Here is a 19280-nt window from a genome sequence, read left to right as displayed (position 1 = left end):
GTGTATCACCCTTTGTACACATAATTTCTTTCTTCATACCTCCATCATTTTGCCCAATAAAGAAACAAGTTCTTCTGGATATAATTCACAGATCTGGACTTCGGGGTCTGTGCTCTCACTTTATTCCATCTTGGCAACTTTCTCGCCAGAGGGAAGCAAAACCTTCTCAGAGGAGACTTTTTAAAGTTATTGTTACCTGGGTTTCCACTTCTTTATTATGCATTACAGAGTAGATTTGGTGGCCTCCTCAGGTTTTAGTCAGAGGATCCTGCCCTCGCTGTCTTGCTTTTCCTTCAAAATAATCCAAATTAAAACAAATGCTGCTAATCTTGGACACAGTCTTTGTAGTTCATAGAACTGGTTATTCTCTTTCTTGTGTCTCTTACTGCTTACAATTTCTAATTAGTTCATTTCTAGTTTGTAACACTGTTTTTGTCTTGACTGATAATTGGTCTTCCAATAGAAGTACACATCTGCCAGTCAGGAACATCCATCCCTTGGATTTTTCTATGTTGTTGTCCTTGTTTTCCCACTTAGGGGTCTAAGGCACCAAGCAGGCTGTTGGATCCCTAAAGAGAATTTTCATAATTCTGCCTCCATGCATAAATTAGGTGGAATGATGTTTAAGTGTCCAGGTTGGTGCTTACCCATTCCCTGAGGAGACTGTTTGATAGGTAAGACTGAATTGTCCTAAAAACTATTCACTACTTTTCATTTTTTGTAGGAGACACAAAATCCAACTTTCCATAGTATTTTGAGATTCCAGTACAAAGGAAAGAGTTGGATAAACCATCTAGTCTTTGTTCTTTGATCTTCAATTTTAGTTTCCTGTTTGAATAAAACTTAAGAACTTACTAGAGGGATCTATATTCAAGTGGAAGTAATTTTAATTTAAAGATTTTACAAAAAAGATGTGATTACATATTCTGTAAGCATTTTACAGGAATGCCTTTAGATTTGTATTAAATATGAGAAAACGAGATGTTTCTTTGCAGTGAGTAAGTAACATTAAAACCCCATCTGTTGTCCAAAGTTCAGCTCCTCATTTTGAAAACTTTCAGTGGGTGTTAGGATCATTAAGTTCAGTTCCAATTCAGGCTGAAATTTTCTCATATCCCAAAAACATTCCATTTCGTGTTCACATTGCAACCTGTGTGTTGGTTGTAGGGAATCCGCGCTGCCATTACTAGAAATGTGTGTGAATTCAGAGGATGACCAAGGCTGTATTTTGAATTCACCCCACACACATCCAAAGCATGCGAGTGTTGAGCTGTGCAGAACTAATAGCAACTGTGGTGAACTGAGATACCTTCTTCTCGAGCATGGACAAATCATCAGAAATGCTGTAGTCTGTGACAGCCAGTATTAATGTGCTGTGGGAGGCAAGCCTTTTTAGCCCAGTGAGTTGTGGGTAACAGAATAGTTTGTTTGAATAAGTATTTCCTCTTTTTCATTTAAACACATGCATTGGTTTGGTCATACTCAACATTGTCTCTAAATTAAAAACCTTTGTTGTGATCATCTGTCTCTTAGCAAACACTGACTTTGGAGGGGGCTAGTAACACTGTAAATATTTGATTGTTTTATGTAACATACAGTCCACAGGTAAGATCATTACCAAGACATCATTGATGGTAGGAAACCTCTCATAATAAAGACTAATAGTTCTAGATTTTGTAGTGTTTTTAATGCATTTTCCGAGAAGACATTATGCAGAAAGAGCAGGTGGATATTTGATATTAAGGGTTCTGTGAGATAAAAAGCAATGCTCTGCAGTTGATATTTCATTCATGTTTTAACTATTAAATGTCCCAATTCAAAACTCACTAGCTGAAGCACTGGTTATGGGTTATGACATCATGCTAACATAAATCTCAGTTTATTTTCTTTCTTTTTGTTCTAACGAACATTTCCAGTCTTGCATTGAAATGGATAGCTGGTTTCTTGACTCCCAGTTTAATGTGAGCTAATTTCATTAGCATATTTTAATAACAAACTCAATGATATGCAGAAAACTAGCATATTGTGGACTAAATACACCTCATGTGATAATCTTTCAAACATGATTATGATGCAATTCCATGTTTTCGTTTGTCTCATTATGGTTTACAGGAAAATATAATTCTTTTATGTTGGCACTGCAGTCAGATACTGCAGAAGCTTCTTTCTATAAATAGCCCTGATCTCACTGTCTTAGTGTTTCGGCGAGTTTTGACATTTACTGAAGTGTAGACAGTGGAAAGAGTGCTTTGCATGCACAATGAACCCTTCAGAACAGTACCAGGTGTTGTTTTTTAGGGTTTTTGTTATTTTGTTTGACAGGCGTTGTTCTCTTTAGTGCTGACAAACACTGGAACTGGAAGCAGAAAAAGGGTATTTGAAAATTATATGGTGTGTTTAATTTTTTTAAGAGACACCAATAGAATACATAAGGATAGGCAAATATAAAATTTCACCCAGAAGAAAACTATCCTTACCTCATTTACGAGATGATTTGTACCAAATTAATGCTGTTTTTTGGAAACTGCATTCATGCCTTTGAAGTCTCCCAGCTGTTCAGTATACTTGTTCTTTTATGTGACATGTTTCTGACATGTGGAAATCGTTCTGACAATAGTACCCTGCATTTTTAGGCTTTGAATGGTGCAACGGGTCAGCCTTGAGGCAATAAAATGTGAAATTAAACACCTCGACACATACAGTACTATTTCCAGTTCCATCTAGCAATGAAAACCACTGAAAATAATTCTTAGGGGAGATTTGTACACGTGCTTACTCATTCAGCTGCATCAGAAATAGCTGTCATCCTTTATTGTGTGCATCATACTATGCAAATACCTTGTTTTTTCAGAAAGGTGGTGTATTTCATGGTAATAACTGAAAGACTGAGACCAGGGCTGCTTCATTTTATTTTTATTTTATACTAAAATACTTGACAAGCTGTATTGGCAGAATTTATCTGAAGGGCAACACTAGCATGGCAGTAATTAGAGGGAAGGCAAACTCATTAGTCAGAAACAAAGCTAAAGAAAGTCTTGAGAGGGTGGGGATGAAGGGAGGGAGGTTGAGCCAATAGTTTCTGGAAACCACTGGACTCCTAAATTCAGATACATTGATCCAGAAGGAGTGTGTTCCTCCCTGGTGTGTTGTGGTTTGAAATACACCAGGGACTACAGAGTTACTGTATGTGTTGAAATGCTCTTGTGCTGGGTTTTTGCGCACTCTGTCTCCAAAGCTCGCTGTGTCTCAGGCACGTGGTGGTATGTCTGTACTCTATTTAATCTTGTTTTTCTTCCCCCAGCCTTGAGCAGAAACTTACCTTTGGTGTATTTATAGGAGACTGTGGTGATTAATGTAGCTTCTCCCTTGGATCAGGAGAAAAGTGAGGAGTAAACCAGACTTGGTGGCTAGATAGTTAGTATTCTGTAGATTCTGTGGAATTTGAGGTGAATGTCTGTCTGTGCATGTGCATGTGAGAGTGTCACAAAGCAAAAGACTAGTTTAATACATCTGCATTTGAAGTTGACATTGCACCCAAAGTGTAACAAAGGTATTGTCTTCTATTTTACCTTACATAAACTATTTTGTGAGAAATCTATTTATCAATGTAAAATTAATTCTGGGACATACATTTCCTTTGAGTAAAATGTATCTAAGTAAACATTACACTGAAAATGAGAAGATTTTAATTGAGCTCTTAAATTTTTAGATACTGAGGGTATATTTTGTTTAAAATAAGTGTTTTTTAATGCATGTTTTATGCTTTAATGTTCAGTGTTTTAAAGACTGCCAGGAACACTATATCAGAAAAGAGAAAAATGCAAATTCTTTTGAAGAAATGTAATGTCATTTTTTTGTGTATAAATGTGACACTTCCCCCACTCCCTTTCAGAAAAAATATCTATACACACACATAGACAGAGATGCAATATTGCAGAAAGTTATTTGCCAGTGTGCTGGGGCAAGAAGAAAAAAAGAATACTAGTGCATGAAAATCTAGCAACGTGGTACTATATATAGACTTAATATGAAATAATTTAATGTAAAAAGATATCTTTCAGGAAAATATACGAGGAACATACTGTGTGAAAATATTCAATGTTTAGAGCGAACAGTTCATTATAGCAATTCTTAACCAACAAATGACTCCCATTAATCATATTTTGGGCAAACTATGAATTTCCAAATTTATCAGATGTAACATTTTTAACTAAGTGCCAGACTCTTAATGACTTCAACCGGTAAAGAGTGGGATGCTTTAGATCTTAGCTAATTTACAACATACATTTTCTTGGAAACCTCTAAATGTCTTCATTATTTTGGGGGAGAAGAATAGCACAGTGTGTTTTAGCATGTTATGAAAGTAATAGTAAGTGGAGAGACTGAACAAAATCCCTGCATATCTAGTGAAAAATAAATGCAGTGTCCTCCTTTTTACTGATTATTTTCCTACAGTGAAGGAAAAGATGTGGAGAACATAAGATAGTTTATTATTCATAATTGAGATCTTGTCTTTTAATTCATGGGTTTGGTATTTCTCATTAAAATTCTGAATATAGGCTTTGTGCTTTTGCTAACGTCATTAATCTGATTGTATTAATATGTTCTCAAGGCAGAACCTATAAAAGCAATTTTCTAGTCTACCATAAAATATTCATGAATACAGGCTTTTTTGTTTTGATGATGTGTTCATTAAGTAGAAAAGGTTTTATTGTTTTCAGGAGGGCTCTGCAGGTCAGAAGCATTCAGTGCTTCTGTTGGGAACTCATGGCATTTCAAGTAGTTTTTGAGACTGAAATAGTACGAGTCATGTTTGACGCACCACTCATTGAATACAATGAATGAGAATTATGGTTATGATCTCTGCAGCTGGCACACTGTGCTAGGACTTGAGACATTTTTTGTGGATTTGTTGCTCCATTGTATCTCTACTCAATATTAAAAATGTGACATTTGTTGAGTTTTCTCAGGAATATTAAATGGTCTTTTTTTTTAACGTAATGGAACTTAAGCTGTTTTTACAGAGCAAATTAATAGTAATTTAGAGCTGAAAAGCTCTCTGAATTGCTCACTATACTCTTCTAAATACTCCAGTGGTTGAGTAATGCAAAGCTTTAGCTACTCCATTTGGTCTAATGCAGAACAGCTTAAGTATTGATTTCTTTTGCCATTTAATAGTATTTATTTTTTAAATTTAGTAACTCTGGCACTTGGGTCATGAATTAGTGTGTGAAGAAATTTTAGGAGCATATTTAGAACTGAAATTTCACTTAACGTGAATAATTTTGATGTAATGGTTCCTAAGTGAAGGTATGCAGATTAGCTCTGAAGATTAGCCAGACTGAGTAAACAACTTCCACCCGCATTTTAGAAATTCTAATCTTTATTTAGTGTTTCCATAAAGATGTATGCAGTACTGCCACCCCCAAATGTTCAGCTATCTTGTCAGGCCTACAAAAGTCATACACTGGACTTAAAAACGATGAAATTTAAGCACACAAACTTGGGAGTTCTTTTGATTTTCCTAATGGTTTTTGATCCTTTAGCATTCACAATTTCAAGTTCTTCTCTGCAACAATAAGGGCTAGAAACTTACTTAAAAAAAAGAATGGTGGGATTCTCTCATAAGAATTCTAAGCTGTGGCTGGAAGAAAAACACCAAACATTGAAAGATTCAATAAAATTGTGAGAGCTAGCAAAATTGTGCGTAGTATTGTTCATTTTCATTATTTCCCTCTCAGAAGCTTTCTGAGGGGGGAACCCAAAGACAGCTGACTACTCTAGTATTAACAATTTCTTTAAGGTTTGGATTGTTTTATGATCATACACTGTATTTGATACAAAATTCCTGTATCTCATAATGGACAGAAGCTAGATTTGGTTGGACAGTCTAATTTGAGGCTAAATTCTGACTCTCACTGGTATGAAGTCAATACAGATTCTCCAGATTTACCCCAATATAACGAAGATCAGACTTTGCCCTCAGTAATTATCTTCAGTAGATTCAGAATTACATAACACGAAAAACCAAATTGTGAGAAATGTATTGCCACCTGTTTCAGATATAGTTATCATGCAGATTTCATACTGTTTATTGTGAATATGATGAATCATACCTATAGTCCTCTTGGAGCAGAGGCTTTGCCTATTAAATCTAAGGCCTGGTCTACACTAAGGGGGGGGGTGAGCTAAGTTGGTCTAAGTTACACAACTTAAGCTATGAAAATAGCGTAGCTGAAGTTGACGTACTTAGAGCTACTTACCGTGATGTCTTCATTGTGGTAGATCGACTGCTGATGCTCCCCCGTTGACTCTGCCTATGCTTCTCACGCCGGTGGAGTACTGGAGTTGATGGGAGAGCACTCGGCAGTCAATTTTTCACTCCAGAGGTAAATGTAGACATGCCCTTAAATGTTGTTTTGATGGAAATGATAAATTGGCTCCTTCACAACCCCAGTACATGTTGTTTCTGAAGATAAGTTGTGCATACTCTAGCTGTTAGAATTTTTGTTTTCTGCTGCTTGCTTTTTTGTGTGGATATTTTCATTAGTCTGCATTAAAGCATCCTGAGAGTTCTGGCAGGTTCTCAAAGATATGTACTCTAGGAATCTTACTGTGAAGATAGCCTTGTTCTATCTTGGGGAAAAAAACTTTCAAGTAACCGTGGTGGTGGAAATCCCATATTTAGGAAAATCAATTGTGTGCCTGTTCTTAAAATATTTTATACATTTGTATGTGTTTTCCAGGTTAGTATTTGTTTAGAGATATTTGATAACACTGGAGGTCTGTCATTACTCTGCTGAATTCTGAAGTCCTAGTCTCCAGTGTAGCTGGCCATCAGAGAATTCTCATAGAGCTCTGAACAGAATCTGTTGAACAGACTTCATAGTTGGAAGAGATCATAAGGGAAACATTAGGCCAAACTTCTTCTCAAATGATTTCTCCCCATCTGCTGTAATGCACATTTTATGGCTCTATGTGAGCCAATAGTTTTTGAAGATTGAGTGAACTAGTTGAACATTAGTAAATGTATCTTCAGTCTTTAAAAAAAGAATCTGAATGCTTTTGTTCAGATTTTGGACTCTAGGAAACCGAATATTAATTTCAAACTGTAAAATTTCTTCCCCCTGCTCCCAAACCGTTAATGTTCATATAGCATTAGGTGTAACTTTAGTACCCCCGAAAATTTATACTTAAATGCTGACACAATTCTAAACTCCCCCTTTTATGTCTGGCTACGAAATACCTAAACTGATGCATTATATCACAAACTCAAATTAAGAGCATCCATGCTAAACAAAATCTATTTTTAAACTGATTTACAGTAAAACTGGTACAACTTTGACTACAGATCAGGCCTTGGGGGGAAGCTGTTGTATGGTGAGCTGTTTTGAAAATCTGGCCCATATTCTCTCTCTCTCTCTCTCCATTCTTATATGGCCCATGTTGTAGAGCATCTGAGAACCTCTCATGAGTAAGAACTACATTAGTGGTGTGTCTCTCTCGCTTCCCTTTCTACTGACAAAGGCAGGGTTTTTGTGTTTTTTGTTTTGTGGTATATTCGTTTTTGGAATCTTTCTCTTTTTCATTTATGAATGTGATGGTGCCATTGGAGAAGCGACTGTGATTTTTGACTATTTTAAAGGGTAGTACTTACAGACTTTAGCTGGTCTTGGAACCACAGCAGAGTGAATTGTAAACACAAATATAATATATAAAATAACCATTCCAACCCAAGTTCTCAGACTTTTTCCATAGGATGGTCCTTATTTTAATACAGAGACTGGCTCATGGCCATCTCTCCCCCCATTACTGGCCACATTGCATCCTTATGGCAACTATTGCAATTGCTTCCATGGAAAATTAATGTTTAATTTATTTTAGATGTCTTTTAATGGTTACAGTTAATAACAAGGAGGAATGAGCACTATGAACCATCAGTTGTTTCCTAGGCCACTAGGTTGGGAGCGACTGACCTAACCCAATAAACTGTAAAGATAGCCAGTTGTTTAATTACATATTTCACTCCCACACTTGGAGATAGTGTTACAGTCAGCATAGATTTGTCAGGAACAAATCATGTCAAACCAACCTGATAGCTTTCTTTGACAGGGTAACAAGCTTTGTGCGTAGGGGGTAAGCGGTAGATGTGGTACATCTTGACTGTAGTAAAGCTTTTGATATAGTCTTGCATGACCTTCTCATAAACAAACTAGGGAAATGCAACCTAGATGGAGCTGCTATAAGGTGGGTGCATAACTGGTTGGAAAGCCGTTCCTAGAGAGTAGTTATCAGAGTTTCACAGTCATGCTGGAAGGGCATAACGAGTGGGGTCCTGCAGAAATCAATTCTGGGTCCTGTTCTGTGGAATATCTTAATCAGTGATTTAAAAAATGGTATAAAGAGTACACTTATAAAGTTTGTGGACGGTACCAAGCTGGGAGGGGTTGCAAGTGCTTTGGAGGTTAGGATTAAAATTCAAAATGATCTGGACAAACTGGAGAAATAGCCTGAAGCAAATAGGATGAAATTCAATAAGGAAAATGTGAAGTACTCCACGTAGGAAGGAACAATCAGTTGCACACATACACAATGGGAAATGACTGCCTAGGAAGGAGTACTGCGGAAAGGGATCTGGGGTTCATAGTGGAGCACAAGCTAAATATGAGTCAACAGTGTAAAACTGTGTAAAAAAAAAAAAACCATCATTCTGCGATGTATTAGCAGGAGTGTTGTAAGGAAGTCACGGAAAGTAATTCTTCCACTCTACTCCACGCTGATTAGACCTCCACTGGAGTATTGTGTCCAATTCTGGGCGCCACATTTCAGGAAAGATGTGAACAAATTGGAGAAAGTCCAGAGAATAGCAAGAAAAATGATTAAAAGTCTAGAAAACATGACCTATGAGAAAAGATTGAAAAAATTGTGTTTGTTTAGTCTGGAAAAGAGAAGACTGAGAGGGGACATAAGTTTTCAAGGACACAAAAGTTTGTTACAAGGGGGGGGAATTGTTGTTCTTAACCTCTGAGGATAGGACAAGAAGCAATGGGCTTAAACTGCAGCAAGGGAGGTTTAGGTTGGACATTAGGAAAAACTTCCTAACTGTCAGAATGGTTAAGCACTGGAATAAATTGCCTAGGGAGGTTGTGGAATCTCCATAATTGGAGATTTTTAATAGCAGGTTAGACAAACACCTGTCAGGGATGGTCTAGACAGTACTTAGCCCTGCCATGAGTGCAGGGGACTGGACTAGATGACCTCTCGAAATCCCTTCCAGTCCTATGATTCTATGACTACCTGTTTACCTGTTATACACAGTCTTTAAATTAGAATCACCCATACAAAAATCTCCTGTTGTAAGTGGTTCACAAATGGTCAGTGAACTCCAACTGAGATTCTTAGATTCATCTAGCTTTGTGATGATACCTGCATTTGAAACAGGATGCTATCTCTATGCTGCTGTTAGTGGTAAACAACTGTGTGTGAAACTACAGAGTGTAATGGTCTGTCATTTTCCCAAGCCAGATGTTGTATGGGAAATTTTCTACAGTATGTTCCAGGGCACATACAAGGTTCTAGTGGTGGCTATTTTCCTTTTTTATGCTTCTGGATCTGGAGAGGAATGTGGGAGAGTGGGGGAAAAATGGAGCAGGGAAAAAAGACAAGAAGGAAAACAATAAGAAAGTGGCAGGAGCAAGTTGTAGGATGAAAAATAGCATTTCCAGCAAACTGACCTTTTGTTGACATAGCATCCACTTTAAAAAAAAAAAAAAAAAAAAAAGTCTCTCTTCCGCATAGTCTGAATATGTGGGCAGGTGTAAAACGAACAAAAGGAAGTATTTTTTCATACAACCTGTGGAACTCCTTGGCAGATGCTGTTGTGAAGGCCAAGACTGTAACAGTGTTCAAAAAAGAACTAGATAAATTCATGGAGGAGAGGTCCATCAATAGCTATTAGCCAGGATGGGCAGGGATGGTGTCCCTAGCCTATGTTTGCCAGAAGCTGGGAATGGGCAATGGGATGGGTCACTTGATGATGACCTGTTCTGTTCATTCCCTCTGGGGCACCTGGCATTGGCCGCTGTGGGAAGACAGGATACTGGGCTAGATGGACCTTTGGTCTGACCCAGTATGGCCATTCTTATGTTCTTATATGGGAAACCTCTAGGAACAACTAGGTGCTGCAGAAAGTGTTGTTGGTGATTCATTAGATAGAACACTCTTCTGAGTCTGTAGTGCTTGGGCTAGATAATTACTTTTTTCTCATGTAAATTCCCTCAATACTTTCATCTGGAGAATCTCTCTCTCTCATACAAGTAACTTCATCTGCTAAACTACATTTTTGTGTGGTAAACAATTGCTACATTCCACCTTGGAAGTGGCTGCATTTCACTGATGGTGTCAGTCATGTCATCTCTGTTCCTGTGTATAGTTTGGATATCAGCTTATGTGAAACGCTTTTTTGACCTGCTAGTGTCACTGGTAAAATTTAGGCAAATTGAAAACTTTGCTTACAAAAAAAATCCAGCATACCTCTCTTCCCAGATAGACTGCACAAGTCCATAGTGTGAGTAAGTCTGTCTGTCTTCCCTGTCTTAGTTTTCATACTGTAATTTACTTTCCATTTCAATGGTTTCCACTTCTAAACATACAGTAACTCCTCGTTTAACATGGTAATGTTCCTGAAAAATGTGACTTTAAGCGAAACAACGTTAAGCGAATCCAATTTCCCCATAAGAATTAATGTAAATAAGGGGGGAATAGGTTCCAGGGAAATTTTTTTCACCAGACAAAAGACTGTGTGTGTGTGTGTGTGTGTGTGTGTACACAGTATAAGTGTTAAGTAATTTAATACTGGTACACAGAGATGATGATTGGGAAGTTTGGTTGTGCTGGTGAAGTCAGAGGGTGGGATATTTCCCAGGGAATGCCTTACTGCTAAATGATGAACTAGCAATCAACTGAGCCCTCAAGGGTTAACCCATTGTTGTTAATGTAGTCTCATACTCTGCAAGGCAGCACGAATGGAGGGAGGGGAGACAGCATGGCAGACAGAGACACACACAGTGTGTGTGTGTGAGAGAGAGAGATGCGCATTGCCCCTTTAAGTACGCTGACCCCACTCTAAGTACACTGACTTTTTAAGTAGATCAACAAGTTGAGACAGAAGCTGCTGCAGAAGCTCCCTCTGTCCTGAGCCCTGTCGTGTCCCCACCCTGCTCTATATGGAAATGGGGTAAGTGGGCTGCAGGAGGAGGGGAGGAAGAGGGGGACACCCTGACGTTACCCTCCCTGTTCCCTTCCCACCCCTGCACAGCAAGCAGGAGACTCCGGGGAGCAGCTCCAAGGCAGAGAGCAGGAGCAGTACATGGCAGTGGGGGGAGGGACAGCTGAACTGCTGGCTTGATAGGCTGCTGGGACTCTGCGGCACAAGGAACTTAGGGGAACGGGGAGCTGATGAGGGGCTGCCGGCCCACCCTGGTTCCAAACCCCTCCCAGCTAGCTCCAACGGGCTGCTCTTCCTGCAAGCAGTAGACAAAGCAGGCGGCTGCCAAACGACGTTATAAGAGAGAATTGCGCAACTTTAAACTAGCATGTTGATCAGCAACATAACCTAATTGACCAGCAATGTAACAACAAAACAGCATTAACTGAGGAATTTAAGTGAGGAATCACTGTACCCCCAAAATAGTCTCTGCTCCCTTGCAGAGTGTGCTGTTTTTGAAGGGGTGGATAAGAGTTCGCTTTTCCAGACAAAGCCTTGCTTTTGACAAATGTCTAAGCAGTTCTGGCAGTGGAGCACCTCAGCCTAAGCCACAGCTTCCACCCCCTTCATATTCTTCTTTAGTTGTGATCTGTAGACCTTTTTCCATGCAGCTCACCTATACACAGGAATCTCTTCCTAAACCTGTCCACTATTCTTCCATGTCCCACCTTTAAATGCAAGACTAAAAATTCCTAGAAACAATCATCTTCTCTTAAAAAAAAAAAAAAAAAAGTGTTCCATTCATTCCTTCAAGGGTGCCCCATTGAAAGCAGCACATCATGTGAAAGACAGCACTTTAGCACTGTCTGTGTAGCTATCACAAATCAAGAAATGTCAAAGTTAAGGCTATCCATGCAACATTAATGCTGTCAGCTTGTACATTTGCATTACAGTACAGTTTTTTAAATACATGATCACATTTTTTTTTAACTGGACAAGGAGATGGAAACCTTCTCAGATCATAAGCACTATTTTTCCTCCAATTTACCTGATTATGTGCAAAGTCAGGGTCCATAAAATCATCATATAGGAGAAGGTCCAGAACCAATCTTCAGCGGTAGCTGCAGTTTCCTTTCCCTTATTTATAGGGGGCTGAGAAGTCAATAACTACCTGGGAACTCAGTCCTAGAGGTCTCAGTTTTAGGGGGGCTGACAGAACCAGGCTCCAGAACAGTTCATAGATTTGTTTTGTTTAAGGGTTGAAGGGATCAGTAGATCATCTACTCCCTGATGTCCTATATTACACAGGCCATAAAATTTCAACCATTTATCCCTGTAATTAACTCAATCATTTGCGTTTAACTAAAGCATACATTCCAGAAAGGTGTCCAGTTTTGATCTGAAGACACAAAAATTGAAGAGTCCACCACTTCCCTTGGTAGTTTGTTCCAGTGGCTAATCACCCTCACCGTTAAACATTTGTGCCTTATTTCGCATTTGAATTTGTCTGGCTTTGGCTTCCAGCCATTGTTTCCCATGTCTGTCTCTGCTCGATGAAAAAGCCTTTACCCAGTATTTCGTCTCTGTGATGGTTCCTATGCACTGTAATTCAAGTCAGCTCTTGATCATCTTTTTGAGAAGCTGAACAAATTGAGCACTCAAAGGACATTTCTAACAAGTGGGATAATGCACCCCACAGGCGTGTGGTATCTAAAGCACACTAGCAGGTTGTATGTTAATTGGTCTGTGTAGACCCTGTTGGTGTTCCCTGAAAGTTCCCGACTGTGCGTTGAGTACTGCTCTCTAGGCAGCCTTCACTGTGTTACGAGCAGGTTCTACATGAGCCAATTAATGCACAACTTGTTAGTGCACTTTTGGTATTGCACCCCCACCCCCAAAAGCATATTACCCCACCTTGTAGACACGTCCTAAGTTTCTCACTGTAAGACAGCCCTCAAATTGTGTTTGTGGCTTTTTTCTGCACCTGCTCCAATTTTTCAACATCCTTTTTAAATGTGAACACCAGAAGTGTGCACAGCATTCTAGTATTGGTCTCACCAATGCCATATACAGAGTTAAAAATCACCTCTCTGTTCCTATTCACTGATCCCCTTTTTATACATCCAGGGCTTGTGTTAGCCCTTTTTGCCACAACTTTGCATTGCTTGTCCACTATGACCTCTACATCCTTTTCTGAGTGACTGTTTTCCAGGATACAGTTCCCCATTCTGTAGATGTGGCCTGGATTCTTCGTTCCTAGCTGTCTGACCTTGCACTTGGCTGTATTAAAATGTATTTTGTGTGAATGGCCTTAGCTTACCAACTAATCCAGATCACCGTGAATGACTGTTTTATCCTCCTCATTATTTGCCGTTCCTTCAATATTTTCTTTCAGTAGTGGTTTTATATTTACTTCCAGATAATGGATAAAAATATTGAAGAACATTAAGCCCATGGAAGGCCCAATAAAAACACCCCTATTTGATGATGAAGGATATTTGTGAATGGTATTTTCAGGGTATTTGTTATGTTGATGGCCTAATACAGTTTTGGAGTGAGAGCTGGCAATCCATCATGTCAGATATGACAAGACCAGTGCGGAGAGAGGGAGATAGGAAGAATACCGGGGTGCAAGCAGGCTGGTATGGCGTACCCGTAAGAAGTGGCCGCCAGTACTGGCACATATGTAGCCAATGTTAAAGTGCTGGTGCGGCAGCGCTTTAATGTCGCTGCGCCTTTTGCCCCCTCCCGCTGGCGGCCCTGCCCCAAGCCCTTTTAAATTGCCGCCAGAGCCCCAAGCGGCACGGGCCAGGCAGCGTGGATGGGCTGGCTGGGGTAAACCAACCCCCAGCCCTGCCCCTTCCGCCCAAGGCCACACTCCTTCTGGGGGTGAGGAGTCGGGCCTCTGTACTGGTAAGTCTTCTACGTTACTTTCACCCCTGAAGAGTACATTTTAAAAGATGATTTGTGTACAGAATACTCCCCTTACCATTGCTCGGTGGGGCATTCAGAACAAAACCCTAACTTAGTATTTATATTTTATAGATATTTGCAGGTGACATTTAAGGACACATCAAAGTCAACTTGTTTTGCAGCCATGTCTCACTTCCATAGGGAAGTGACTGATATAAAACCCATAATTAAGCAACCAGTCTTAAAGTAGAATGAGTTTAATCTTGCATAAAATGAAAGCTTTCGTTTTGGATGTTAGTTGACATTTCCTTATATTGTATGACAATTAGTTATCTTTCTGGTAGCCAGCATCTCAGTTAGAATGGTTAGCAAGCTGGCCGTTTTATGTACGATGGAATGATTTATATAGTTTTTTTCCCTAGACAAAGTGCTTTATAGACCCGCACCACAATTTGTTTCTCAGAACAATTTGCCCTTCTGTGTAAATCATGATGTTATCCATCTTTTAGTTTGTCCTAATTCTTTGCTGCTTGGGGGAGATTCAGCTTCATGCCTCAGTTCTCATCAGATTCTGTCAAATAGTTTCTGACCCAAACACAGTTATGTGGGCAAAAACAAAGCCCTGTTTATTTTCTACAGAGGACATATAAACAGTCAAATATTGCAGTCCACATGAGTAAAATTTGCTATCAAAGAATCTTTGAGTCATTTCGACTGATTTCTCTTATCCCTTCTTGAGCTAATTTAGTCAGAGAAGTGACTGCTTCTTAGGCAGAGAAAAAAATTCATGTGAAGAAATTTACAAGATGGTGACCTACTATACACATCTCTGTTCCTTTATTGAACATTGTTAAGGCTACGATTTAGTCACGGAGGGCAGATTCTGTGATTCTACCGGACCTACGTGACTTCTTCAGCTTCAGCTGTCAGGGGCTGGAGATGGGGCTGGAGGCGAGACTGTGCCCCCCTGCCTTGCAGCTGGGGCTGGAACCAGGATCCTGCAGCCGCTGCCCTGTGGCTTGTGCCAGGCCAGTGCATGCCCAGGGCCATGCGCCCCACCCCCTGGCTGCGGCTGGGTGTGACGAGGGCTGCAGCAGGGGCTGTGCACCCCGGCCCTGCAGCTTCCGCCGGGGCCACGCATCCTGGTCTTGCAGGCAGGGCTAGGCACCCCCCCGCCATGGCTGCAGCCAGGGCCATACACCCCTGTCCCGCAGCTGCAGCTAGCTCCAGAGTGGGAGCTGCGCTCTCCCCATGGCTGTGCGCCACCCATGGCTACACCCCCAGCTGCAGCATTTCCCCATCACATGTATAGGAAATTTCTCATGTACCACTGAAACCCTATAATAGGTTAAAATGGCTTATATGAGACCACTGTATGTCTCATCAAAAACGATAGCCTGAAACGTTTGTAGTTCTAAGCAGAAACATTATTGAAAATTTACCCAAAGACCACATTTTTATACTTCGATAATTTGACAAACGTTTTGTTAGCACAAGTATTTTCCAAGATGTTGCATGTTCTAATTGTAAATAAACTTAGTAAATCGTTCTGAAGAGGACTAAGGATTTTTTGTAAGGTTAAATTTACATATATTTTAAAGATTTTTTTTAAGAAATATGGGTTTTCATATCAATATAAACATATCAGAGGAGATACTGAGTTTTCTTATGGAGCAAAACATTAAAAATACAGCAAATATAAACAGCTGTAATATTCGGTACAGAATTGGAATTTTGGTTGCATTTTGAATATTTAGATGATGGTGGATGGTTGTGGTTGTAAAAGGAAAAACAAAGGAAATATATTGAGATCAATGTTGCTGCAGTGTTTTCACTAAACACCTGCCCTGTTTGCTTCTTTATGAAAAGTTCCCAGTTCTCAGTGAAATGCTCTGAGTAGCCAAATCACTAATTCTTTAATATGCCAAGTATTCAAGTACATTTTTATACCCTCTTTATTCCTGAATCCTGATTATTCAAAGGCTCATCTCCCAACAGATGCTACGGTGTACACAGGGGCATGATGTGGCTTTCCTAGGTATCCATCTGCTTTAGAACCCCTGCATTAACTGCTAGTACACTGAGCTGTATTTAGTGCTTCTCTGTTACACTACAGTTTTTCCCCCGTGGAAAGGGAGTGTTCTTGGGACCTCTCTGATCTTCACCTGACATTTGAATTTTTCCCATTTCCCTGTAAATTTTTGGCCACAACTATATCCCATAAAATAGGTTTAATTTAGCGGTTTGCATTAAGTATGTAATAATATTAATACCCTACCGAGCTCTTATCTTTAGATCTTTAAAAAGGTCAGTATCATCTCCTTTTGTGGAAGGGGAAACTGAGGCATTGGGAAGAAAGTTACTTAGGCAGCATCACCCATCAGAACAATGAAAGTCAGAAATTGACCTGAGGTCTTCAGTTAGTACTCTGTGTACTAGGTCTCCCTAGATTAATATGAGTTTCTCACTTAGTGTGCAGCTCATATGATGTTGTTAAACTGTGGGTCCTCTTTAGGATTACCAGGTATCAGGTTTTCGACTGGAATGCCCAGTCGAAAAGGGACCCTGGTGGCTCCAGATAGCACCGCTGACTGGACCATTAAAAGTCCGGTTGGTGGGGCTGACAGGCTCCCTACCCGGCTCCGCACTTCCCAGAAACGACAACATGTCCCTTGGCTCCTAGGCGTAGGCGTGGCCAGATGGGCTCCACGGGCTGCCCGAACACTAGCTCCGCAGCTTCCATTGGTCGGGAATTGCGGCCAATGGGAGCTGCAGGGGTTGACGACAGTGGGGGGAGGCAGCGTGCACTGCACAGAGCCACCTAGCCGCCGTCCTTGCACCTAGGAGCAGGAGGGACATGTTGATGCTTCTGGGGAGCAGCTAGAGGTAAGTGCTGCACCTCTCATCTCTTCCTGTACCCCAACCCCATACCCCAGCCCTGTGCCCCCTCCTGCACTGAAACGCCCTTCCGGGAGTGTCTCTGTTCAGTTCATGATTTTTAGTGTCTAGCAGAGTAATGCATTTAAGTTCCCGGGCTCCTTTTTTGGAAGTGTTCAGGTTTCCTTTGGGGATGAGGACTGATAGGTCAGCTCTGGAGTGATCATATTACCTTAGGTGGTCCCTTACAACAGTGGTTCTCAACCAGGGGTCAGGGGCCCCCTTGTGGCCGTGAGCAGGTTTCAGAGGGTCCACCAAGCAGGGCCAGTGATAGACTTGCTGGGGCCCAGGGCAGAAAGCCCAAGTCCCACTGCATGGGGCTGAAGCCTGGGGCCCTGAGCCCTGCCACCTGGGGCTGAAGTAGAAGTCTGAGCAACTTAGCTTCTCAGAAATGCTTCCAGTTCCACTCACAGAGCCAGGTGGGCAGGCAGAGCTTCAGAGTCGCAATGCGTGGATGAGACGATGGTGTAGAGAGGAGGGGTTTAGATTTATTAGGAACCGGGGAAACTTTTGGGATAGGAGGAGCCTATACAGGAAGGATGGGCTCCACCTAAACCAAAGTGGATCCAGACTGCTGGCACTTCACATTAAAAAGGTTGCAGAGCAGTTTTTAAACCAAGGGATGGGGGAAAGCCGATTGCTGCAGAGGCGCAAGTGGATTGGACAGAGACTTCTATTAGGGGAGAGTCTATTGATAGAGATTCTCTAGGTTTTAGTCAGGAGGAGAGGATGGAAGAGGATAAAGTATGGGCCAGATCAGACGAGAAACATTCACAAAAAGAATCTGACACATCAGAAAAGGGCAGACAAATAAACAGTGACAAGTTTTTAAAGTGCTTGTACACAAATGCTAGAAGTCTAAATAATAAGATGGGTGAACGAGAGTGCCTTGTGTTAAAGGAGGATATTGATATAATAGGCATCACAGAAACCTGGTGGAGTGAGGACAATCAATGGCACACAATCATTCCGGGGTACAAAATATATCGGAAGGACAGAACAGGTTGTGCAGGGGGGGTAGAGTGGCACTATATGTGAAAGAAAATGTAGAATCAAATGAAGTAAACTTAAATGAATCCAAATGTTCCATAGAATCTATATGGGTAGTAATTCCATGCTCTAATAAGAATATAACAGTAGGAATCTATTATCGACCACCTGACCAGGACAGTGATAGTGACGATGAAATGCTAAGGGAGATTAGAGAGGCTATCAAAATAAAGAACTCAATAATAGTGGAGGATTTCAATTATCCCCATATTGACTGGGTACATGTCACCTCAGGACGAAATGCAGAGACAAAATTTCTCGATACTTTAAATGACTACTTCTTGGAGCAGCTGGTACAGGAACCCACAAGGGGAGAGGCACCTCTCGATCTAGCCCTGAGTGGAATGCAGGATCTGGTCCAAGAGGCAACTATAAAAGGACCGCTTGGAAATAGTGACCATAGTATAATAACATTTAACATTCCTGTGGTGGGAAGAACACCTCAACAGCCCAACACTGTGGCATTTAATTTCAGAAAGGAGAACTATGCAAAAATGAGGCGGTTAGTTAAACAGAAATTAAAAAGTACAGTGACTAGAGTGAAATCCCTGCAAGCTGCATGGACACTTTTCAAAGACACTATAATGGAGGCTCACCTTAAATGTATACTCCAAATTAAAAAAACACAGTAAAAGAATTAAAGAGCTACCGTGGCTTAACAACCATTAAAAGAAGCAGTGAGAGATAAAAAGGCACCTTTTAAAAAATGGAAGTCAAATCCTAGTGAGGTAAATGGAAAGGAGCATAAACACTGCCAAATTAAATGTAAAAATGTAATAAGAAAAGCTAAAAAGGAGTTTGAAGAACAGCTACCCAAAACCTCAGAAGGTAATAACAAAATGTTTTTTAAGTACATCAAAAGCAGGAAGCCTGCTAAACAACCAGTGGGGCCCCTGGATACAAAAGGAGCACTTAAAAACAATAAAGTCATCGCAGAGAAACTAAATGAATTCTTTGCTTCAGTCTTCAGGTCTGAGGATGTTAGGGAGATTCCCAAACCTGAGCCATCTTTTGTAGGTGACAAATCTGAGGGATTGTCACAGATTGAAGTGTCATTAGAGGAGGTTTTGGAATTAATTGATAAACTTAACAGTAACAAGTCACCGGGACCAGATGGCATTCACCCAAGAGTTCTGAAAGAACTCAAATGTGAAATTGCGGAACTATTAGCTGG

At 40.5% G+C, this 19280-nt stretch overlaps 1 protein-coding gene across 2 annotated transcripts in view; it reads left to right on the top strand.

Moving 5' to 3' along the window:
- Positions 1 to 19280, top strand: part of HDAC4 (histone deacetylase 4) — a 406948-nt gene that overhangs the window by 161066 nt on the left and 226602 nt on the right. The window contains exon 1 of one of the 2 annotated variants that reach the window (XM_074968254.1): positions 3248 to 3260. The exons of the other annotated variant lie outside the window; for it this stretch is intronic. The gene's annotated coding sequence lies outside the window, so the exon portion shown is untranslated. Of the gene's footprint in view, positions 1 to 3247; positions 3261 to 19280 lie in introns of those variants that run through there. 2 annotated transcript variants of the gene reach the window in all.

This window comes from Natator depressus, chromosome 11 (assembly GCF_965152275.1).
Source record: "Natator depressus isolate rNatDep1 chromosome 11, rNatDep2.hap1, whole genome shotgun sequence".
Lineage (NCBI taxonomy): Eukaryota > Metazoa > Chordata > Testudines > Cheloniidae > Natator > Natator depressus.
The sequence above is the reverse complement of the archived record's forward strand: the minus strand, read 5'-3'. Positions and strand labels throughout refer to the sequence as shown.